The sequence below is a fragment of the Lycium barbarum genome, chromosome 4, assembly GCF_019175385.1.
Source record: "Lycium barbarum isolate Lr01 chromosome 4, ASM1917538v2, whole genome shotgun sequence".
NCBI lineage: Eukaryota > Viridiplantae > Streptophyta > Magnoliopsida > Solanales > Solanaceae > Lycium > Lycium barbarum.
Window position 1 is genome coordinate 146405532 of NC_083340.1, and position 26553 is coordinate 146432084.

The 26553-nt window shown below is 37.3% G+C and overlaps 2 long non-coding RNA genes and 1 pseudogene across 2 annotated transcripts; all 3 read left to right on the forward strand.

Annotated features, from left to right (window-relative positions):
- Window positions 1–11047: 11047 nt before the first annotated feature.
- On the forward strand, window positions 11048–12476 carry LOC132638805 (uncharacterized). The gene is made up of 2 exons (XR_009581896.1): window positions 11048–11292; window positions 12229–12476. It is a non-coding gene; the product is annotated as an uncharacterized LOC132638805 (long non-coding RNA).
- Window positions 12477–16019: 3543 nt separating this feature from the next.
- LOC132638806 (uncharacterized) lies at window positions 16020–17581 on the forward strand. Its single transcript, XR_009581897.1, has 2 exons — window positions 16020–16397; window positions 17334–17581. It is a non-coding gene; the product is annotated as an uncharacterized LOC132638806 (long non-coding RNA).
- A 1134-nt stretch (window positions 17582–18715) lies between these two features.
- Window positions 18716–25260, forward strand: LOC132636894 (U-box domain-containing protein 34-like; annotated as a pseudogene).
- The last annotated feature ends 1293 nt before the right edge of the window (window positions 25261–26553 follow it).

The window sequence follows — 26553 nt, forward strand, 5'->3', positions numbered from 1 at the left end:
CGTGAAAGAGGGTCAAAGCCTAAAGGCTTCATTTGTGTTTGTGTTGACATACATACAGCCAAACACAACTTCTTCTTCTTCTTCTCTTCTAGCTCATTAATGGAGTCATTATCTTCAACACCCCCCCTCAAGTTGGAGGGGTGGAATAAAACCCCCAACTTGTTAATCAAAGTACGATGCGGAAGACCAGGCAACGGTTTGGTGAAAACATCAGCCAATTGAGAAGAGGAAGGAACAAAATGGAGAGAAATCAACCCAGCTAAGAATTGCTGACGAACAAAGTGGCAATCGAGTTCCACGTGCTTCGTCCTTTCATGGAAGACGGGATTCTTGGCGATATGCAAGGAAGCTTGACTGTCGGAGTGTAGTGGTATTGGAAGCGACGGGGTAATGGTGAGATCTGACAAAAGGCGAACCAACCAAGTCAACTCCACGACTACACGAGACATAGACCGATATTCAGCTTCTGCACTGGAGAGGGAAATCAAAGATTGCTTCTTTGATTTCCAAGAAACCGGAGAACCACCGAGACTGATGAAAAACCCACTAACAGACCTTCGTGAGTCGAGGCAAGATCCCCAATCGGAATCGCAGAAGGCGGCAATGTCGAAAGAAGTTCCTGATTGGAAGAAAAGCCCCAAACTAGGAGTGCCAACAAGGTAACGTAAACAATGTATCGCAGCTTGATGATGTGGTACTCTTGGTGTCTGCATATACTGACTTAAGTGTTGCATAGCAAAACTTAAGTCAGGACGAGTGTGAGTAAGAAAATTTAGTTTCCCTATTAATCTGCGATAACTTGTAGGATCTGGTAGGAGCTTTCCAATATCTGAACGAAGCTTGGTTGAAGGCTCAAGAGGTGAAGGTGCTGATTTTTTATCAAGGCAGTCAAATTCAGAAAGTAATTCCAAGGTAAACTTTCTTTGTGTGACGATTAGGCCTTGTTTTTCTCTGATTAATTCCATACCCAAGAAAAAACTGGCCAGACCTAGATCCTTGATTTGAAACTTAGAGTTAAGAAATTTTTTGACAGAAGCAATCTCATCTTTATCATCACCTGTTATGAGAATATCGTCAACATAAACTGCAACGAGGCATACTCCATTAGTAGTCCTTTTGTAGAAAAGGGAATAATCATTAAAAGAATGAGAGAATCCCTTGAAAGTTAAGGCACCAGTTAGCCTTTCATACCATTGTCGCGAGGCTTGTTTAAGCCCATATAAAGACCTTTTTAGTCGACAAACCTTGTTAGAATCAGAAACAGGCAAACCTGCTGGTACTTGCATATACACCTCCTCTTGTAAATCCCCGTGAAGAAAAGCGTTGTTAACGTCTAATTGGAAAATGGACCAATTTTTCTTCACAGCAACTGCCAGGAGACATCGCACAGTGGTCATTTTGACGATAGGTGAGAATGTCTCGTTATAATCAATTCCCTCTCTTTGCACATCACCCCTGATTACCAAACGCGCCTTATACCTCTCAATTGTCCCATCTGCTCTGTATTTTATTTTATAAACCCATTTAGAAGGCAAAGCCTTTTTTTCTGGTGGGAGATCAACAATGTCCCAGGTTTGATTAGCTTCCAAAGCCTCAAACTCTTTTGCCATAGCTTCTTGCCAATAGGGGTATAAGGATGCTTTAAAGAAACTAGTGGGTTCAGGTGGTGTAAGGCAAACAAAATTGATGAGGGATTTATTTGATTTAGATGGAGCAGAGAAAGGCCAACTAGTAGGGGTAATGGGGGCTGTAAAACAAGAAGTTAGGTCAGTTAAAAAAACAGCATTACATATATAGTCAGCCAAATACTTAGGTTGTTTAGTCACTCTAGAAGATGTCCTGGTCTCAGAAACAGGGTTCAGGAGAGGAGCAGGATGAGGAAGGGGAATAGCATCATTAGAGGAAGGTGGACTAGGATCAGTCTGTGGTGCAGGTGAAGTAGGTGTTAAATCAGGTGAATAGAAATAATCAAAAGGAGTAGAAGTAGGAAAAATAGGAGGTGAATCAGGTGGGGAATCTGCAAAAGGGAAAATCCCTTCATGAAATTTGACATCTCTTGAAACAAAAACCTTATTTGTAGAGAGATTTAAAAGCTTGTATCCCTTTTGATTAAAAGGATAGCCAAGAAAAATGCATTTCACTGCCCTAGGGTCAAGTTTGGTTCGGAATTGAGATGGTGTGCTAGCAAAACATAGACATCCAAAAGTCCTTAGGGAGTCATAATTTGGCTTTCTGGAAAATAACATCTCATGAGGTGTTTTGAAGCCAAGAATTCTAGAGGGCAGCATGTTGATTAGATGTGTAGCAGTCAAAAGACACTCCCCCCAATACACCATAGGCAAATGTGATTGAAAAAGAAGGGCCCTACAAGTTTCTAATAAGTGCTTGTGTTTTCTCTCAACAATTCCATTTTGTTGAGGGGTGGCTACACAACTAGTTTGGTGAATAATACCTTGAGAGGATAGGAATTCTGAATTAACCAAACTGGATCGTAGTTCTTTGGCATTGTCTGTTCTAAGGATCGTAACCTTTTTATTAAACTGTCTTTCAACAAAAACTAAGAATTTCTGTAAAGTAGGAAAGGCATTACACTTAGTTTTTAGAAGGAAAGTCCATGTATCCCTACTAAAGTCATCAACAATTGTCAAAAAATACCTATTCCCATCATAAGTATCCACTTTATAGGGTCCCCAAGTGTCCACATGGATTAGGTCAAATATAGCTTTGGTGGAAATAGTGTTGTCTGGGAAAGGAAGTCTTGCTTGTCTTGCTTTTGCACACATATCACAAGGGAACAAAGTATGTAGAGAAGTCAAAGAAAATTTAGAGATATTTTTCATACTAGAAATGGGCAAATGTCCCAACCTCTGATGCCATAGGCTTATATTGGGAATGGAAAAACTAAAAACAGGATCAGACTGAGCATCATTGTTGCAAGAAAAGGAGACAGAACTAGACTTAATACTATCCCTGGAAAACTGTTCAGGAACTTGATTATGTTGGCTTGACTTGACTGGATTGACTGATTTAGGCTTGACTGGACTGGGCTTGAGTAGATAAAGCCCATCTCTAACCTCCCCAAGAACCACTGGCCTCTTCATTGAAGGGGCCTGGAAAATTGCACAACAAGAAAAGAAAAATAAGAAACAGTCAAATTGTGTGGTAAACTTGTGAACAGAAAGTAAGTTAAACCTGAAATCTGGTACAAAGAGTACATTATGCAAGACCAGATTTGGAAATATGGCAACACTCCCTTTATGAGTTACTTTCAACCTTTGAGAATTAGGCAAACTAACATATAACACCATAGACAAAGGGGTAATGTTTGTTAAAAGGTTTAAGTCATATGTCATGTGCTCAGAAGCACCAGAGTCTAATATCCAAGAAGATGAATCTATTTGTGATAAAAAGGAAAAAGAGGCAGGGTTAAAATGAGGTGTAATTATACCAGCACAGTTGGCAGAAGTATTGGCATCAGAGTTTTGATTGCTCTGTTGACCAAGTTTCACCTCTTGAAGCAGTTGAAAAATCTGGCCCATCATGTTTATATTTTCTGCATTAGATGTTTCAATAGCACTGAATCCCGAATCTTGCATATTGTTCTTATAGTTGTTGTGGTATTGCTTCCCTCCTTGTGCTGCATTATGACTAGAGTACTGATTGTTATGCTGAGTAGGATATTGATTTTTCTTTGATTTTGTGAATTTGAAATTTGTTGGATACCCTATCAGCTTATAACAATTTTCCTCAACATGATTTGTCATTTTACAATTAGTACAAAACAATCCTCCCTTCTGTTGATCATAGTTCCTGTCAAAATTCTGTTTGAATTTTGCAGCTGTTCCAAACCTCTGTTTCTGATTGTTGATGTTGAACTTCTGGTGATTTGTGACCAAGAAGGCAGCCTCAGAAGAATGAGCTGCAACATGTACCTCTCTCTGCTTCTCATCTTGCATGAGCAGAGAGTAGGCATGTCCAATAGAGGGAAGTGGATCTAGCATGAGAATGCTACTCTTAACCCCTGAATATGCATCATTAAGACCCATCAAAAACTGTATTAACCTCCCATCTTGATGAGATTTAACAGTTTTTGCATTTCCTCCACAAGTACAGTTACAGGAACAGTGATCAAAAGTATTTAGTGCATCTAACTCATCCCATATTTTCTTTACTTTAGTGAAATAACCAGCTATGTCATTAGAACCTTGGATAGCATCATTAAGTTCTTTTTGTAACTGGTATAATTTTGCACCATTACACTGTCCAAACCTAGTTGATAGATCTTTCCATATTTGTCTTGCAGTTTTGGAATAAAGGACAGACTGTGCAATGTCTTTTGAAAGTGAGTTAAGGATCCATGATATGACCATATCATTGCACCTACACCAAGATTGATGCTGTGCAGATGATGAATCAGGTTCAGTGAGGTTACCATCTATCATTCCAAGTTTATTCTTGGCTGATAAAGCTATGATGATGGCCCTACTCCAACCTGCATACCCCTTTCCATCAAAAACTGAGTTCACCAATTGCATACCTGGCGAATCAAATGGATGTAAGTAATAGGGGTTTGAAATATCAGCAGCTGTATTAGTCACAAACTGCTCTGAAGTGTTACCTTCATTTGTTTGATTTGCATTCCCAGTCATTGTAAAGGCTGAGAATTACAAGTGATAAAATAGTGAGAAAAAGCAAAGGAAAATGTTCCTTAATGCCCTGATACCATGAAGGAAATTGAGATCAAATGTTATGAGAAAATTTCTTGTCTGTTCATTTCATCATCTATGTTCCGGTACATATACAAAATCAGAGGACAAAAGGAATAAAAAGAAAGATGCTTCTGTTCCCACTGACTGTCCCACTGTCCTATGTCACTATCACTAATTATTCCTTACAGTGTATAAAAGGGCATAATAGGAAAATTAGGTACCATATTTACTAGGTATAGGATCTGAATAAAATAAAGGCCTGCTTTGTGAGAGTGGGCTGTTGTGAGCTGAGTATTTGAGCTTTCTGAATAATGTGTTGTCTGTTGTGTGAAAAGGCCCAATACTTGTCAAAGACCCAATACCTTTTGAAAGCCCAATCCGTGAAAGAGGGTCAAAGCCTAAAGGCTTCATTTGTGTTTGTGTTGACATACCTACAGCCAAACACAACTTCTTCTTCTTCTTCTTCTTCTTCTTCTTCTTCTTCTTCTTCTTCTTCTTCTCTTCTAGCTCATTAATGGAGTCATTATCTTCAACAAAACGAAGAATATGTTTAAATTTTATTAGTGAAATTCCTAATTGGCCAGCAGCCGCATTTGAAAGGGAATTAAGAGCCCGTTTGGACTGGCTTATAAGTTGCTTATAAGCTGTTTTCAGCTTTTTTGAGTGTTTGACTGGCCAGCTTAAAGTCATTTTGTGCTTAAAATAAGCTGAACAAAATAATTGGGCCCATTTGACTTAGATTATCTAAAGCAGCTTATAAGCTGAATAAGCAAAAAAAAAATAAGTTATACTACCCAACTTATTTTTTTTAGCTTACAGCTTATAGGCATAAGCCCATCCTAACAGACTTTAAACCTCATCAAGTGATTCCAAAGTCGTTAGTGCTGTTAAAAGGAGAAGGGATAAAAGGATTTAAAAAAATTACTTTAGCATTAGTGATGTGGTCAGTAAACAATACTGAAGCATTAATCTAGTTCGTCATTACTGATTGATTCCCTTATTCTGGACTAGTATGATTGGAGTGTAAATAAATAAAAAGGTTAAAGAAGAATTAGACATATACGTACACAAGTCGAATAACTAAAATCAATGCATATATTCTCTTAATTGACTGTTTAACAGTACATGTTATTGTTGGGATCGAAATAATCAGGGCGTCATGCGGAAGCTAATAATTTACAAACCTTGAATGATGATAAATCGAACAACAAAGAAAATATACTAAAACGCATAAATTATAATATGATTTGGTCAAGTGACTTACATATTAAAAAACTTAATTTAAAAGAAAGCATTAAAACTGTGGAGAGAATAATCTCCCCATAAACAAGACTCTCTAAACGACTATATTGTGGATGCTATTATATTCTGTTGTATGAGAGGGATTCTTTAATTTATAGAGGTCTAAATCTTTTCTTCCAAGACAAGGATTAGTTAAATATGGAAGAGAATTATATTTTTCTTTCAGGAAAAGTAAAAGCAATTATGGTAATACTTTGACTTTCATTCAACGGAAAAGTAAAACTCAAATTTGGTAAGAAAATCAGGGCAAAACCCCTGACAGTTATATACTGTATACAACGTTAGTGTAAGATTTCTTACACCAAAGAGGTCACCTTGTCATTAAGCTGTCTTATTTTAAAATTACAAATTCCACATTTTAAAGAGATTTACCTGTAGATATACGCTAATGGGATTTATACTTTATACTATTTAATTAATCCACTACTGAAAATAAGGAGGGAAAGGGAATATGAAAAGTAACAGAGGAAGCACCAATTTTAGCCTTCTATAAATTAAAGCTCAGCTCCAAGCTGGAACACATCATTCATCATATTTAGAAGCAAAAAATAGCTTAGTGTCCAGCCAGAGCCCTAATAGGTTGCAAGGAAAGAAGAATAGCTTTGACACAACGGTAAAAGTTATCATAGTAAGATTTGAATCATAGGTTCAATTGTCAAAATAGTCCTTTAACTTGTAGAAATAAAAGTTAAAACTATGGTCGGGCTGGCTTTTTTCAGACCTGAACATAACGGAAGCTTAGTGCGTCCGGTCCATCTTTGTGGTTTCCATCTTGTTTACAGGTAACAAAACAAATTCACTTCACTTAGTGGGAAGGTAGCTAGTGACAGAAGAGAGTGAGCACACAGGGTTCTTGCATGAAAATTCCATGTTTGAAGCCCTGCGTGCTCGCCCTCTATCTGTCACACGACAACCCCTCCTCCCAAAAAAAAAAAAAAAAACAAAGCTCACACATCTGTCTTTTGTGTTCTACATACATCTTGTAACTTATATATACTGACAATGCAAATAAGTGTTACAATTAGTATAAGTATTTTTAACCAGTAACAGATAACTGCCTTGTTTTTAATGTTGATGTTTTCCACTTATTATGAATTGTTGTTACTTGTAATTCTCTTTTAGATAACATGCTAGTGTAAAAATTCTTTTACATCATCGGTACTATATAGAATTTAATTAGTAGTGCATGCATGTGAAGTTGCAACTCTTATATTTAAACTCCAATCTATTTAATCACTTGCAGTGAATTATGATCACGGATAATGAGATATATTAGTTATCTTCACATATAGCTACCACAAGAGAGATGTGTCATGTATGTGAGCTGTTCAAGCTTGAAACATTCTTTTCAGCTTCTTTTTAATTTAATTAAAACATTTAAGAGAAGCATTTTCCATGTCTTTGCAATATTTTCATCAATCCAGTATTATATTGCTATTGTATGTGGGATACGAATAGGATATCTTCTCTTTGCTTTGATGATTATTCATTGGCTTAATACCTAGATAGCCCCTTAAATTTGGCATGTTTTATAAGATAAACATATAAATTTATGAAGTGACCAAATAGACACTTAAACTTATTCAAAATGTATTTTTAACACATTTGCTATCCTGGCAATTCACGTGTCTTGTATTTTGTAATGAGCGCGTGAAACTTTTGCAAAATTGGTGAGTCAGCAAAATAACAGTAATGTTTTTTGGCGTACTTGTTTCTTTTTTTTTTTTTGGGCGTAATTGTTTCCTTAGTTTCTAACCTTTACACATAAGGTAAGATCTCATCCAGTATAATGATATACTTTCTACACTATTAACTCAACTTGATTAGATTTTGGTAAAATAAAATGTAATTTAATATAATAGCTTATTAAATCTTTTTCTAAATTTTCTCAATTTTTTTTTATAGTATTTCGTCTTTAAAAGGTACTCACGTAGGAAATAGAAGTTCAAAATATTTTTGATTTTCTTAGGAATAGAATTTAAATATGATGTTGAAAAGAGTGAAAAGTTGCTCTTTTTTTTTCTTATATGCTTGAATTTTTTGCTTTTTCTTAGACGTTTGATGTTATTATTAATGAATAAAGCAGATATGTTATATGTGCACCACTCGAAAAAAATATCAGTATACTTTGTCTTCAAATATCATGATTTTCTCTCGATTTTGTTGAAGTTTTGATGAGTTTTGACTTTACATTTAGAGGGATGTGGTTAAAACTCAAGGAATTTGATAATGAAAAGGAGGAGGAATGCAGCAGTTCACTGTTCGAGAGAATGAAGAAATCGTGGGAATGAACAAATTAGGTGTACAATGGCTTTCGACTATTATTTGCCTACATGGAAATAAATTACACGTGGTTAGCCTATATTTTCTTACATGGACTATTATTTATTTATTTGCTACATAAATGACACTTGGACCTCACGCACAGGGTCTTCAATATAAATGTATTTAAAAAATACACTTTTGACAAGTTTAAATGTCTATTTGGTCACTTCGTAAGTTTATATGTTTATCTTACAAAACATGTCAAGTTTAGGGGGCCATCTATGTATTAAGCCTTATTCATTTGTCATAGATAAAGAGATAGCTTTAAAAGTCTATATATTTTTTCCTTCTTTCTCTTATGAGAAATATAAGGGGAGACATTTCACTTTCAATATGTTTTATATGCCTTAATTTGTGAGTTCATTATTTTGTATTTGTGTGGTTACATATGTACTAGGGTTAATTACTTTATGGTCAAACAACTAATACATGAGCTAGAACAAGAATCTCTTGCATATTACATACCATCAACTATTTATTGAAGACTTGCATTCTCCAGTAATACAAACACTAGGTTAACTTAAATTTTGATCATTTTTTATTCTCACTTTATTGATTGCGTGATCACACTGTTAAATGCTTCCATTTCATTGTTCAATGGACTTTTCCACTATACTACAACCCAACAATGACCACAACAAAATAAACCCTATTTTTTTTTTTTCATAAATTATCGTCTGTATAATTATTGCATAACCTGTTCACAATCATTGTATATACATTATATGTTGATTATACACTTATTATATACTGGAGACGGTTATAACAATTACTGCTAAGGAGGTGAATTCTTTTTAATCGCCTGACTAAAAATATTAAGATCCTTTTATTTTATTAGTTGACACCGAAATGATTCGAGCCCCCTTGATTTTCCTTATTTTCCTAAGTTTAGCACAAATAGTCTTCGGCCCACTTCAACAATTTGAAATAATTTTATTGTAACTAAAGATATTAAGATCCTTTTTTTTTAATTGGTTGACAGTGAAATGATTGAATCCCCTTGATTTTCCTCTTCTTAAATAACATTCTTACTGGAAAATAATAACAAAGAAATAGAGGGAAAATTCTAAACAACCCAACTGGTTTATTGAAAATCTGGACCAAGTGGGCCCAGAATCATCTCACCGACCATTGCACGTCTTGGGCCGTGTATAACGACCCGGTCCTCTTGTGGCCCAATGTCAACTGAAAATTGACCCCCAAAGTACAAGTCAAATGTACTTATTTCTGAGAAAATAACAAAATGATTCCTTATGTTTGAGGATAAGTTTAAAATAGTCCCTGAGTAATTTTTGTTATATCCCATATTTTTATACATTGGGACGTTTTAAACTAAAAGTGACAAGTTAAAGACAAGACTATTTTAAGATACGAAGTAGAGATTTTAACTTCCGGTTTCGTTTCAAGTCATAATTTAACTACAATTTCGTTTGGCATTGATATATTAATGGAAAAATTTGGGATTAAACTAACTATAAGTGGGATTGGGAACAAAAAAAAATCTGCCCACATTTTTCTCCATGTGTAGCCGTGCACTATAGTGCCTTGGTCAAGGAATCTTGACCCAATTTAGTGTGATCCACATGTCCAAGGCATGGAGGGGACAAAGAGACAAAAAATCTGTCCACTCCACATTTTCACAACTCATTACAACATTCCAAAGTGTAGAACACTTAGAGAGAGAAAGAGAGACTCACGGCTAGAGCTAGCCGAAAATGGTGAAGAAAAATTGATCCAAAAATTTCAGTTTCTCAAGCAATTTAACTCCATTGAAGGTATATTAACATGTAGCATCCATTGATATAGCAAGAACAAGTGTTAAAAAAAAATTCCAAGAGGTGAAAGTGAAGGCTAGTCGATTGAAGTGTAGTTACAAGGTAAGAGTTGATAATTTTTTTCATGTGTTGTATGATGATTTGAATGCATAGTTCATGCATGTTGTTGTTGGATTGTTGTTGTAGTTGAAGTAAAGAGTTAGCCGTGAGTAAGGTGAAGTCATGATTGATTTCATTTTGCATGTATTGTTGATGAATTGAATATGTATCAACATAGGCAAATGAACAAAGATTTGTAGAAGTTTGGTTGTGATGTTGTATGTTGGATATTGGACTGTTTTTCTTGAAATGAAAATGAGCCGTGCGTTGAAGGTTCTAATGAAGTCATGCTTTATCTTCTTGAACATGTATTGGAAATGGATTGAATGTATTGTAGTTGGATAAACGGATGAAAATCACGAAATTGTGGAAAGGGTGTTGTAGCCGTGTAGTAGGGACTGTTTTGGGGAGAATTAGGGACTGTTTTGAGTCACATTTGGGTTGTTGTTGTTATGGACATTGTGGTGTATTGTATGCATGTTGAATATGTGAATTGAGGTGTTAAAGAAATGAATTATGTTGAGGGGTAAAGGCAGTCCAAAACCGTGGACAGTTTTGATGTTAGAAGTGAATTTGTGTGTGTTGAATGTTGATTCTTGTTGCAAACGTTTAGTGAAAGTAAAGTGCATTGATTCAAGTTGAAATTGAGATGAATTGTGGGCTGTTGTAAGAATGAAAATGATGCTAAAACAGTTCCAAAAATCATGAAAGTAATGTCATTAAACGTGTTGTTGTTGTTGCAAATTAAAACTGGAAAATTGCTAAGTGAGAATGGAAATGCTATGTGTGTTGTTTAGCCATGTGTATGAAACAGTTTTGAATGGTGCATGGACTGCCCAAGTTCCCTAAGTCATGTTTAAACAAGTCTTGATTAATATATGAAAGAACGATTAGCAATGTTAGCTTGTAACGCTAGTTGGTTTGAATGCGAACGAAACGTCGTTTAATTGTTAGAAAGGAACTGTGAGTGTCACAATACGTATTGAATGCCCTTGTAGACTAATTGTAGTTCTTCACATCTTGATATAGGATAAGTGTTTTTGGGCAGCAAGTACAAGTTAGAATACAACTAAACGCAAAAGGTATGTAAAGCCTATTCCTTCTTCTTTTGGCATGTCCTAGACGTAAGTGTGAAACGATATGAACCTTGGGGTAAATTCTATTCTCTAGTTTCATGTATGACTTATGATTCTATATTTCATTAAGGTTATTGTCATGTGCCTACAATATGATTGACTAATGAATAATGCATGAAAGTTCCTATACTTAAAGAATTGCACAACTAGAGACATACTTGACTTTCAAAAGCTATACCATGTTGAAGCGATATACGTACATGAAATCTGAAACGTTTCTTGTAATAGTTAGTATGAGACTTAAGATGAACTGAATATGAATATTATTTTTACACTTTAGAGCTGGTTAGTTGCTTATCCATTGAGTCTCAAAAAAGATGAATTGCATATATGTGGTTGCCTATTATTCTGCTCGTGCTTACCGCTATATCCTTCACTGAGTCCCGGGCCAGGGTACGTTTTCGTGCGCACATTTACTATATTAATCACCGAGTCCCTCACTAGAGGGCCGGGACACGTTATATATATATATATATATATATGATGATGATGATGATATGATGATATGGAGATGATGGTGGCCAGGAGGGCATATTCCTTATTACCGAGTCCCTTAGGAAAGGGCCGGGACACGTCTATGTTTATGTTATGATGCTATGATTTTAAATTACCGAGTCCCTCATTAAAGGGCCGGGACACGTTATATATGTTATATACAGAATGATTATGCAGCTTTGATTACAAAACTCTATAATGACAATGACATGAGAATGATACATATGAATTATGTTCAAAGGCAAGTTTTATGAAATTCTGTTGTTGCATTGTGTCGTATACACCGTGTCTCAATATAAGTCTATTAATGTGTTTCAAGCTTTACATGCTCAGTACATATTCCGTACTGACCCCCCTTTCTTCGGGGGGCTGCGTTCATGCCCGCAGGTACAGACGCTCGTTTCGGAGATCCGCCAGCTTAGGACACTATTTCAGCTATTTTGGACTGCTCCTTTGTTCCGGAGCTAGCTTGTGGTATAACTCCCTTATGTTGTATTCGTATGTGTTTATTTGGGTATGGCGGGGCCCTGTCCCGCCACATAATACGGTCATTACTCTTAGAGGTCTGTGGACATCGGTGTGGGTCTGTTTGTAGTTGTTGATGCGTTTTATGTCTATGACTTATGTTTGGGGCGTACCCATTCGTAATGGCAGCCTTGTCGGCTTGCATATATATGTATGTTTGGTATTTTGTATATCGTGGCAGCCTTGTCGGCTTGCGTAGTAATATATATATCTATGTGGTTATTTAAAAGTGCAACTCCTCAGGAGACAGGTGCCTAAGACACACAAAACTTTGACAGATTTAAAATAACTCCCTATCTTTTTATATACAAATGAGATCATGACATGATAATTGTAAATGCCTATAGTTAACAGATAATATGAGTGTCCAATTCGGGCACGAGTCACGGCCCACGGGGTTGGGTCGTGACAAATGTGGTATCAGAGCGAGTTAATCCTCGGAGTGTCTACAGACCGTGTCTAGTAGAGTCTTGTTTATCGGTGTGTGGTGCACCACATCGATAAACATGAGGCTACAGGACATTTAGGGAGTCTCCTTTCTTTGAATCTTAGATCGTGCGATAGAGCTGTGCTATTAGGATGATTCTGTTCTGATCCGCTGTTGTTTTTCTTTCAGTGATGCCTCCAAAAAAGGCGACGGCCGCCCAGAAGAAAAAGGGCGTGGTAGGAGAGACCAGCCGGGCTCAAAGGGGTACTCAGACCCTCGCTCAGATGATGCGTGATATTGCGTCCCGGCCAGCAGACTCTGCTACGTCTTCATCATCAGAGGAGTCTGGAGCAGCTTCACCATTAGCTCCAGAGGCTCCAGCTCCCGCGCCTCCAGCACCTCAGCCAGGGGCGGAGGATAGGACATTGAGGGAGGCTGTACAGTTATTGACTACTTTGGTAGCGTGACAGGTTCGCAGACGCGGGGAGAGAGATGATGATGATGATGACAGGCGTGATAGCCTGAGGGTTCGTGATTTTCTGACATGCCGTCCCCAGAGTTTTTCGGGTCTAAGCCCGAGGAGGACCCCCACGACTTCATTCGGGGAGTGCGGCGCTCATTGGATTTGGTCAGGGCTTCAGAGACCGAGTCCGTTGAGTTAGCCTCACACAGATTACGAGATGTTGCTGCCAATTGATATAAGTCTTGGGAGCTGTCCAGAGGTGAGGGGGCTTCCCCAGCTACTTGGGATGAGTTTGTGACTGCTTTTCTCCGCCACTTTCTGCCCCCGGAGTTACGGCGGGCACGGGTTGATAAATTTTTACAGTTGCGGCAGAACGGCCGGAGTGTTCGCGAGTATAACCTGGAGTTTGATTCTTTGGCTCGATATGCCCCTGCTATAGTAGCGGATATGGCTGACCGTATGCACCGGTATGTGATAGGATTGGACCGCTACTTGATTGACGGTTGCATGGCGATGGCGTCACAGACAGATATGGATATCGCCCGGTTACAGGCCCATGCCCAGGGTATGGAGGACCGATACAGGGCCGATTATGCTGGTAGGGATCAGTCGGGCAGAGATCGTGATAGGAGACCGCCCAAGCGGGCCAGGTCATCTGGGTATTCTGGTGAGTTTCGGGGCGGGCAGCCCCAACAGCAGCATAATAGCTACCCTTCTCAGCCGGCACGGAGTGAACCTCCACGATTCACTGGTAGGAGGTTTGATAGCACAGGGTATTCAGAAGCTGGTCAAAGCTCCATGACTTCAGGTTTCCAGATGCACAAGGATTCAGGCCAGACGAGGCCATCTATACCACAGTGCCCTCGATGTGGCAGGCGCCATCTGGGGGAATGCCGCCGCATTAGTGGTGCTTGTTTCTCTTGCGGCCGTCAAGGCCATACTATGAGGGAGTGTCGATTTGGGGGTGGTGCAGATGGTGCAGCTCAGCCTACGGGGTCAGTTGCTGGTTCTTCTTCTTCAGTTGCCATGCGTCCTATGGGACAAGGTATTCCGACACCAGCAGGCCATGGCAGAGGCCGTGGAGGGGCTTCTAGTTCTGGCGGTCCTTCAAACCGCTTATATGCTTTAGCTAGCAGACAGGATCAGGAAGCGTCGCCGAATGTTGTTACAGGTATATTATCGATTTCCTCCCAAGATGTATATGCATTGATAGATCCAGGCTCCACACTGTCATATATTTTTCCCTTTGTTGTTAGTAAAAATAGGGATAAATTATGTCGAGTTTATAGTAAAAAGGAGTAGTAGTATGATTAAGATGAGAATACAGAGGAAAATGAATTGTGACGGATGCAAATGTATTGGTAAGACAGGCTGTGAGGTTGTGAAGGATAAGATTGACCAGGAACGGTGAAAGGTTAAGTATGCTTAGGCAACACTAATGTAACATTCGAGGACGAATGTTCTAAAGGGGGGAAGAATGTTATATCCCATATTTTCATACATTGGGACGTTTTAAACTAAAAGTGACAAGTTAAAGACAAGACTATTTTAAGATACGAAGTAGAGATTTTAACTTCCGGTTTCGTTTCAAGTCATAATTTAACTACAATTTCGTTTGGCATTGATATATTAATGGAGAAATTTGGGATTAAACTAACTATAAGTGGGATTGGGAACAAAAAAAAATCTACCCACATTTTTCTCCATGTGTAGCCGTGCACTATAGTGCCTTGGTCAAGGAATCTTGACCCAATTTAGTGTGATCCACATGTCCAAGGCATGGAGGGGACAAAGAGACAAAAAATCTGTCCACTCCACATTTTCACAACTCATTACAACATTCCAAAGTGTAGAACACTTAGAGAGAGAAAGAGAGACTCACGGCTAGAGCTAGCCGAAAATGGTGAAGAAAAATTGATCCAAAAATTTCAGTTTCTCAAGAAATTTAACTCCATTGAAGGTATATTAACGTGTAGCATCCATTGATATAGCAAGAACAAGTGTTAAAAAAAAATTCCAAGAGGTGAAAGTGAAGGCTAGCCGATTGAAGTGTAGTTACAAGGTAAGAGTTGATAATTTTCTTCATGTGTTGTATGACGATTTGAATGCATAGTTCATGCATGTTGTTGTTGGATTGTTGTTGTAGTTGAAGTAAAGAGTTAGCCGTGAGTGAGGTGAAGTCATGATTGATTTCATTTTGCATGTATTGTTGATGAATTGAATATGTATCAACATAGGCAAATGAACAAAGATTTGTAGAAGTTTGGTTGTGATGTTGTATGTTGGATATTGGACTGTTTTTCTTGAAATGAAAATGAGCCGTGCGTTGAAGGTTCTAATGAAGTCATGCTTTATCTTCTTGAGCATGTATTGGAAATGGATTGAATGTATTGTAGTTGGATAAACGGATGAAAATCACGAAATTGTGGAAAGGGTGTTGTAGCCGTGTAGTAGGGACTGTTTTGGGGAGAATTAGGGACTGTTTTGTGTCACATTTGGGTTGTTGTTGTTATGGACATTGTGGTGTATTGTATGCATGTTGAATATGTGAATTGAGGTGTTAAAGAAATGAATTATGTTGAGGGGTAAAGGCAGTCCAAAACCGTGGACAGTTTTGATGTTAGAAGTGAATTTGTGTGTGTTGAATGTTGATTCTTGTTGCAAACGTTTAGTGAAAGTAAAGTGCATTGATTCAAGTTGAAATTGAGATGAATTGTGGGCTGTTGTAAGAATGAAAATGATGCTAAAACAGTTCCAAAAATCATGAAAGTAATGTCATTAAACGTGTTGTTGTTGTTGCAAGTTAAAACTGGAAAATTGCTAAGTGAGAATGGAAATGCTATGTGTGTTGTTTAGCCATGTGTATGAAACAGTTTTGAATGGTGCATGGACTGCCCAAGTTCCCTAAGTCATGTTTAAACAAGTCTTGATTAATATATGAAAGAACGATTAGCAATGTTAGCTTGTAACGCTAGTTGGTTTGAATGCGAACGAAACGTCGTTTAATTGTTAGAAAGGAACTGTGAGTGTCACAATACGTATTGAATGCCCTTGTAGACTAATTGTAGTTCTTCACATCTTGATATAGGATAAGTGTTTTTGGGCAGCAAGTACAAGTTAGAATACAACTAAACGCAAAAGGTATGTAAAGCCTATTCCTTCTTCTTTTGGCATGTCCTAGACGTAAGTGTGAAACGATATGAACCTTGGGGTAAATTCTATTCTCTAGTTTCATGTATGACTTATGATTCTATATTTCATTAAGGTTATTGTCATGTGCCTACAATATGATTGACTAATGAATAATGCATGAAAGTTCCTATACTTAAAGAATTGCACAACTAGAGACATACTTGACTTTCAAAAGCTATACCATGTTGAAGCGATATACGTACATGAAATCTGAAACGTTTCTTGTAATAGTTAGTATGAGACTTAAGATGAACTGAATATGAATATTATTTTTACACTTTAGAGCTGGTTAGTTGCTTATCCATTGAGTCTCAAAAAAGATGAATTGCATATATGTGGTTGCCTATTATTCTGCTCGTGCTTACCGCTATATCCTTCACTGAGTCCCGGGCCAGGGTACGTTTTCGTGCGCACATTTACTATATTAATGACCGAGTCCCTCACTAGAGGGCCGGGACACGTTATATATATATATATATGATGATGATGATGATGATGATATGATGATATGGAGATGATGGTGGCCAGGAGGGCATATTCCTTATTACCGAGTCCCTCAGGAAAGGGCCGGGACACGTCTATGTTTATGTTATGATGCTATGATTTTAAATTACCGAGGCCCTCATTAAAGGGCCGGGACACGTTATATATGTTATATACAGAATGATTATGCAGGTTTGATTACAAAACTCTATAATGACAATGACATGAGAATGATACAGATGAATTATGTTCAAAGGCAAGTTTTATGAAATTCTGTTGTTGCATTGTGTCGTATACACCGTGTCTCAATATAAGTCTATTAATGTGTTTCAAGCTTTACATGCTCAGTACATATTCCGTACTGACCCCCCTTTCTTCGGGGGGCTGCGTTCATGCCCGCAGGTACAGACGCTCGTTTCGGAGATCCGCCAGCTTAGGACACTATTTCAGCTATTTTGGACTGCTCCTTTGTTCCGGAGCTAGCTTGTGGTATAACTCCCTTATGTTGTATTCGTATGTGTTTATTTGGGTATGGCGGGGCCCTGTCCCGCCACATAATACGGTCATTACTCTTAGAGGTCTGTGGACATCGGTGTGGGTCTGTTTGTAGTTGTTGATGCGTTTTATGTCTATGACTTATGTTTGGGGCGTACCCATTCGTAATGGCAGCCTTATCGGCTTGCATATATATGTATGTTTGGTATTTTGTATATCGTGGCAGCCTTGTCGGCTTGCGTAGTAATATATATATCTATGTGGTTATTTAAAAGTGCAACTCCTCAGGAGACAGGTGCCTAAGACACACAAAACTTTGACAGATTTAAAATAACTCCCTATCTTTTTATATACAAATGAGATCATGACATGCTAATTGTAAATGACTATAGTTAACAGATAATATGAGTGTCCAATTCGGGCACGAGTCACGGCCCACGGGGTTGGGTCGTGACAATTTTGATCCTTTAAGTTCATCAAAAGTTAACAGTTTTGGTCACTGTCAAATATTTACTGAACTGTGTCTGTTAGATTTGATGAAAATAGTGACCAAAAAATAAGATTTAATCATAGATGTCAAAAAAGTCCTATCAAATCCTAAATATACAACACACAAATTAAAAATTGCACTAGACGCTAAAAATTATTTTAAAAAAAAATATAGCTAAAATTATCTCAAAAGATACACTGCCTGGTGCATAAAGCATCCTTCATTGGCAGGATCAGGAAAAGGACCGTACCTCAAAGAATGTGATGTAGACAATCTAAACGCAAGCAATAGTGGCTACATCCACGGTTCGAACCCGTAACCTATAGGTCACGCAAAGACAAATCGCTGCTTAAAGGCTCCCCTTCTAAAGCTAAAAATAAATTTTAAAATAGCATAAATTATAAAAATTATACCTGCAAATATGAGTCCTCTAATATCCTTTTTCTCATAGGTACCCTTCATGTAAAAACTAACTGATACGGACACTAAAAATATTAATTTTTGGCAACTTTAAAGGACTAAAATTGTTCCTTGCATACTTAAGGGACTTATGCTTCTTTGGCTGTGTCCATTTTACCACTTTAATGCCGTTATTTTTCTTTCTATCCTCCCAGACTCCACTGATGAAATTATATCAGGTATGTTATTGTTGTCATTTGCATACTTAAGGGACTATTTTAAACATACCCATCAAACATAAGTGACCATTTTTGTCATGTTTTCTCTACTATTTCTTCCATACATTTTATTCTTACTCCATCATTCTTGATTGATCATATACGTAGTATTATATTTCTTCTGTGTTCCAAATATGAAAATGAACGTTGACGGAGATACTGGTGGTTCTTCGCCATCAGAGACAGTCAACGTGGCGGTAGCAGTTAAGAATGCTGAAGGGAGAGGCAGTCAACGTGCAGTAAAATGGGCTGTGGAGAAGTTGTTGCATAAAGCTCATCGGTTTGTATTCATTCATGTTATGCCTACAATCATCACAATTCCAACTCCATGTAAGTTCTCTTGCATTCTACTATTATGTTAAAATTAGTATATGTTAGTTATGGACTTATGGTCTACTGTGAGAAATATATGTAAGGATAAGTGTGTGAAACTTATTAGCGTGTGTTGGTATGAAGGAAAATGTTATCTTGAAAACATTTCTAGGAAAATAAGTGAGTTTCTTACTTATTTTTTTGTGTTTGGTACGTAAGCAAGAAAATATTATCCTGATAGCATTTGTAAATAATCTACACAAATACTGTGGGAGGTGGAGGTGGAGGTGGAGGTGGAAGTGGAGGTGGGGGTAGGGGGTAGGGGTGGGGGTGGGTGGGGTGGGGTGGTGAGGGTGAAGATGAGATGTGTTGGAGGGTGGGGTGGACAGTGCGGAACTAGGATATGCCTACAATCACCACAATTCCAACTCCATGTAAGTTCTCTTACATTTACTCTCTGAAAGAAATATATATTTCTTCATCCGTCCCATTTGACATTATTTCCTTTTTAGTATGTCAAAAAAGAACGATACATTTCTATATTTACTAACAATTTAACTTTAAACAACCCATTGAGATGATTTATAACCATACGGATATATATTTCTTATAAGACCGTAAGTTTCAAAAGTATTCCTTTCATTTTTAAAGTCCGTGCCCAGTCAAAACACCTTCGTATAAATTGAGACGGAGGGAGTAGTATTATAGTCTATTGTGAGAAATATATGTAAGGATAAGCGTGTGAAACTTAGAGCACTAGGCATTTGGACATGAATTGAGAGATATTTGAAGAAAAAGTGGTAATTGAAGTTAAGTTAAAAAATGATATTTGGAAGTTGAAGTTGTGTTAGGACATGCATTTCAATGTTAAAATTTTGTGGGTTCAAATTCTTTTTTTCAAGTTCGGAGTGAAAAATTGACATAATGAATAACCAAATAGGTTTTTGAAAAAAAAAAAAAAGCAAAATTTTTAATATCCAAACGGGTAAATAAGAGAACCTCTAATTCTCCTTAAAATATGACAAATTTATTTAACTCTATTTGCCCGAAAAGAGGGAATGGATGGCGGATTGATATAGCCGATCCCAACTAATTGTGGATTGAGGTTAGTTGATTGATTGATAGATTGATTATAGTGTATTGGGAATGGAAATTCAAAAATTTGTTCTTCTTAATTATTCAAGGAGAAAGATATCACTTTTTTTTTTCATCATCTTTCCTTGAGCAGAGTATCTATCGGAAACAACTTTTCTATCTTTGCAAGGTAGGGGTAAGGTCTGCGTACACTCTACCCTCCCCAGGCCCCACCTAGTAGGGTTAGACTGGGTTTGTTGCTGATGTGGTTGTCGCTTTTTCATGGAAGTGAGCTGAGTGATTGGATTTGTATGAGGTAGTTGAGGTTGAATTCCTCTTTTCCAGTAGTAGTTTGAGTTTGACTGTACAATTTGGTAATTTATTTAGAGGTGGTATCATATATGATAACTATTGGCAAGTTGCAATTATTTTAGTTTTGTCTGTTTGGTGATAATATCTGTATCTGATCAATATTATAGCAGGAGAGTATATTCCTGTTGATGGGCTTGAGGCCAACGTCGTGAAACTATATAGGGAGGATAAGAGGGCTAGATGTGAAGAAATCTTTATCCCATTCAAGATTTTATGCAAAAAAAGAAATGTAAGCGTTTTTTTGTTTTTTAAATGACATGTTTCTCCTCCTTTATGTTTTGGTTTATTGAAGTAAATTAATTCTCAAGTGTATTTTTGTTTGAACTTCCTTTAGGTTGAGACTTTGGTGCTAGAAGGGAATAATCCTGCAACAGTGCTCCTAAAATATGTAAATGACTCTGGGATTAAAAGTTTAGTCTTGGGCTCTTTCTCTCCAAATTATTTTGCCAGGTACTTAGGGACTAGGGTCAAGATGACTTGGATTTTGGTTTATCGCTATTCACTCATTGTATTTGCTTTCCATGCCAGGAGTATTAGTATTATTCTTATGTTTGCTTAGTGCTACCTGATTGTTTCTTTCGCTTCGTTTATCTTATTATCTTGCTGTTGTTACTGCTTCGTTTTTCATCTTTTCTTGAGCTATTGGAAACAGTAGGTAGGGCTAAGGTTTGCGTACACACTACCCTCCTCAGACCCACTTGTGGGATTACACTGGGTTTGTTGTTGTTGTTGTTTGTACTCATTATATTTGCTGGTTGGAGTTTTCCACTGGTCATGATTTCAAGGGCTTGTTCTTCTAATATTAAATTTCATCAAGAGTTACCCAAAATTGTAGTCCATGTTTATTCTAATCACTTAATGTCCATTTAGCACTCATGTTTTCTTTAGAGTATGTTGTTGTTTTCTTTCGTGTATAGGTTCTCTAATCTATGGCTGCAACATGACCTGTTTTGATGATGATTTTTTTGGTAGAAGAAAGTAATTTCTCCATAATTTGGTGGAGACGTTTGATTTCCATTCGCTAGTTGTGCTAAACCTTTAGATCGAATTTTACTAGGAAGCTGAAGGGATCAAGCGTGCCATCAATTATTCTAAAGCATGCTCTCTGTTGTGATGTTTATGTGGTGTCCTCAACTAAGCTTATGACAAATTCCTTAAATCCCTTCTTGGCTTCTGGTACATTGAAAATCTTTTGGACTCTCAATCATTTATCCTTCTCTCTAAAGTTCTCTCTCTTTTCTGACTTCTAATAAGTGCTTGTATACTGTGAAACAGAAGGTGATCTTCGTACAATCAATAAACAACAATCCAGTGCATCTTCTGCCTCCACAGAAAGTGTCTTTCATAACAGATCGTCGTCACTTGCAGTTAATCATATGAGTTCTCCAGAATTTGTCCATGGGAACTCTTCCAACAATGTCAATCCTCAACACCAAACTAATCGAAATCTGGAAGATGTTACCACAGGTCTGGAGGCAGTGAAGGGATGTCATTCTTCCACTTGCTCAGAGCAGGTGACTTTATAGCTTTTCTCTAATGCTTTTCTTCAAGTTCCTCTTAAAACTTGCATTCGTTTATATTTAAAATGTCAATTTAGAGTAGTATAACATTATTTAGTACAATCAAAACTCTATATATGTTGATGTTGATGTGGTACTTTTATCATAGCATTTATGTTTATGTACAGTTAGACATTCAGGATGAAGTGGAGAGGTTGCGCCTAGAATTACAAGATACTTTAGCAATGTACAATCAAGCATGTGAGGACCTGACCCATGCCCAAAACAAGGTAAAGCTCTTTATCTGCTTATGTTACCTCAAATCATTTGGTAATCTTGAAGTGCTCGTCTGGCATATCGAAAACAACAAAATATATGCTACTGATTAGAATCACGATCTCGATAATCTATTTTAGTTCCATTTAGTTAATGGCTTTACAGCATTAGTGAGATATAGCTCTGACATTACCTTGCACACTGTCTTTCAGGTCCAGTTATTTTCTTCGCAATACCTTGAAGAGTCTGGAAAAGTGAATGACGCCAAGAAAAGAGAAGAAAGTCTAAGGAAAATTGCTGCTGAAGAGAAGGAGAAGCATATGGAAGCTGAGAAGGAGGTTGAGATAGCAAGAAAATTGCTTTCCCAAGAGGTTTATGACAGGCAGATAGCAGAGTTGAAGGCTCTTCAGCAGTCCTTAGAGAAAAAGAAAATTGTCGATGCACTATTATCATCTGATGGCAGGTATAGACGGTTTACTAGAGAAGAGATTGAGGTTGCAACCGATTACTTTTCCGAGTCTAAGATGATTGGTGAAGGGGCATATGGGAAAGTTTACAAAGGCGATCTTGATCATACCCCTGTTGCCATCAAAGTTCTTTGTTCTGATGCATCAGAAAAGAAAGAGGAATTTCTACAAGAGGTGTTTCTTCAAGATTTTGCGGTTTTCTCTTTCATTTCAAGTTGTGCAATCTTAGACATGCCTCCTTGCACTGAAAAGTTAGGCATAGGGTGTGTTTGGTATGAAGGAAAATGTTTTTCATGAAAAATGATTTTTTGGAAAATGTTTTTCAGGAAAATTAGTGAGTTTCTTACTTATTTTCTTGTGTTTGGTACGTAAGCAAAAAATATTATCCTAAAAGCATTTGTATATAATCTAGACAAATACTATGGGAGGTGGGGTGATGGGGATGGGGACTATGGGGGTGGGGTGAAGATGAGGTGTGTTGGAGGGTGGGGAGGACACAATCAATGTCGCATTCCACTTGTGGAACCTGTTTTCCCTACTTTCACTAGGCAAGTCATTTTTCCTCATTTTTAAGAACTTGTTTTCCCATAGAAAATGTTTTCCAAACATTTTGAACATCCGAACATGGAAAAATTGGAAAACATTTTCCTCCATACCATCACACTGGCACATGCTATACTATTTGTCCTGCTAATTCTCTTCATGTTAAATAACTCTGGTTATTGACAAGCATTCTTACAAACACTCCACAGCATATATCATGTGTTTGTCTTGTGCACAACTATTTGTTTAAAAAATATACGGATTGTCTACCAGATATAGTTGGTTGCAAGCAAGTCTAATGTTAGTCGTTTATCGAAGATTTTTTCAACTACTGTTGATATGATAGTAGTCATTTGTAGGTGGAAGTTCTAAGTCAGTTACATCACCCACACATTGTTTTACTGCTTGGAGCCTGTCCTGAAAATGGTTGCCTTGTTTATGAGTATATGGAGAACGGAAACCTTGAAGATTACATTTTGGAACGGAACAGCAAATTGTTTCCCTGGTTTTCTCGATTCAGGATACTTTTCGAAGTGTCATGTGCTCTTGCATTCCTGCACAACTCAAAGCCTGAGCCTATTATTCATCGAGATATGAAACCAGGAAACATATTGTTGGACAAAAATCTTGTTTGCAAAATAGGAGATGTAGGTCTAGCAAAGATTATATCAGATGTTGTCCCAGAAAGTATTACAGAATATAGGAACTCTATTCTTGCTGGCACCCTTGGTTACATGGATCCAGAGTATCAACGAACTGGCACACTCAGACCAAAGTCTGATCTGTATGCATTTGGAATAATAATACTTCAATTATTGGCTGCTCGTCGTCCTAATGGCCTTATAACGAAATTTGAAAATGCTGTGAATAGTAATTCATTGGTGGATATACTTGATAAGTCAGTGCCTGATTGGCCATTGATTGAAGCAGAGGAGCTAGCTAGGATGGCGCTAAAATGCTGCAAGCTTAGATGCCGAGAAAGACCTGACCTCGAGACTGAAGTTCTTCCACTGTTGAAAAGACTTGCTGAATTTGCGGACATGCATACCAATGTAGAGAGGAACCCTATCCAGGCACCTAGTCCGTACTTATGCCCAATTGTTCAGGTGAGAACAGGAATTCCGGAGGATGACCTATAGCTTGTTTGGCCAAGATTCTGGGAATTCAAAAGTGCTTATTTTAGAGAATTGAGGTGTTTGGCCAAGCTTTTAGGGGAGAAATAAGTGTTTTTGAGTTTTTCATAAGCTAAAAAAAATAGCTTTTCTCCAAAGCACTCTTAGAACCTTAGTCAAACACAAATTCCTGCTCTAATAATGGGTAAAAGTGTTTTTTTAAATTGATTAGTCAAACACAAACTGCTCTTTGAAAGTACTTTTGTGAAAAGTACTTCAAAAAGTTTTTTTTAAAATAAGCAGATTTTAGAAGCTTGGTTAAACAGGTCATTCCAGTGCAGTGTTTGTGCATGCATCTCATAGCTTTCTGATCTTGTATCATGCAACATCTCTGCAGAAAGTAATGGAAGATCCACAGATAGCAGCTGATGGATTTACGTATGAGCGTAGAGCAATAAAGTTATGGCTCACCAGACATAGTGTATCACCAGTAACAAAACAGAGACTGCAGAACAAGTTGATTACACCAAACCACACACTGCGACTTGCTATACAAGAGTGGAGATCACATTCAACATCGTTCAGATAGAGAAAAACTCGTGACTAGTGTGGGGGGAAAGGTCTGTTTAAGATATAGTTCAAGAAAGTTCAGTTGTCTCATTTCCTTACTTATTTCTAATTCATCACTTCAAGATTGGTTCTGAAAATCGCGTAACATCATCTTCAATCAATCTCCACCGTATTCTCAGTGTGAAGGGTCAAAACGTTCATGACGATATCAAGCCACGAGAAAAGAAGGAAAGGTAATAGGATTGTTTTGTACACAAGTGCCTTTAGAACATAATCAAGTGTGTTATGTTCATATACATTACCCGAGTGTACATTAGCAACTGTAATCTTTTGAAGTATTGTATAGCTCCTGATGTTAAGAAAACCTGTAGAAAATGTGAATAAAATGTAACATAATTCTGAGAATGACACAGTACATTCTAATTCATGATATCTTCTACTGGTCGAGTCTGAAATATATCCTAGCTTTCAGTAAGGATAAGCAGAAAGTTGTTAACTTGTGAATGTAGCTGAATATGTTGATCTTAACAACTGGGGATAGCTGTTAGTATCTGTTATGGTCATGAGAAACCGAAAAAAGAATTAGTCCTGAGAGACACCTTGACATTGCCATACTAAATGATCTTGAAGCATTAGATGCACAGAATTATTTTTAGCTAAACTTAGTGATGTGCTGCATGAAAATGGTTAAATATTGATGGGAACGAAAGTTTGGTGGAAAGTGAAATTGGAGGAAGGAAAATGAGACTCCTTGATCAACGGCGAAGTCAGGAATTTCATTAACGGTGTTTAAGATTTAACATATATGCATAAAAAAGTAATTTTCTATATACTGTATAATTCTTGGATAAATAGTGTCAACTGACAACACCCTTCACTCTATGTGGTTGTGCCCCACTCTATCTTAGTCGAATAAATGATTCTTCACAGGAAAAAATTACTACCTGCACCTGGAAAGGAAGACCCTATGAAGCTTCATTGTTTCTTAGGTGCTTTGCCACTTTCCCCGGGAAACTTTAGATGGAAAGCGAGGAAGGCCTCCTTCTAAAGAGGACCCGAGCCATAAGTGAAATACCACTCTGGATAGGTTAGAATTTTAATCTTGTGTCAGGACCTACGTCTCAAGGGATGTTCTTAGGTGAACAATTTCTATGGCGCGTATGCCTCTCAAAAAGTAACCGTTTCTAGGGGTCGTACACCTCCCAAGAAGTAATGGAAGCTTGTAGAGGGCAATCAATTATTTAATTTGTCAATAATTTCTTAGAAAGATCTGTGCACATCTTACCAGGAGGAAGAAAAATACATGGTAATTGATAACAAGAAACGTTAATTCGAAGTTCGAAATCAGATATTATATATATTAAACTCTTTATTCCAATCATCCAATGTTGATGTGCTTGTACTTCTTTATGGAGTTAATGGGATTTTTACTCATGATGTGACGAGTTGATACTCATTGAATTTTGTTCCCTCCTATAGAAGATTAGTCACTATTTGCAAGTAACTGTAAATTTGTACTAATGCTCATTTAGCCATTAAAAGCTTACTCGCACCCGTTATGCAATACATAAACATATCTATTTACTATGGTTAAATCATTTTTAATAAGAAAAAATATAGACTAATTAACGATGGTTAAGTGAGGATAATCTAAGTGCAAATAAAATGTCATGCATTTATTGATTTAATGTAAACATCCGGTACGAATAAATTCTAGCCTTTCAACCTACTCAAA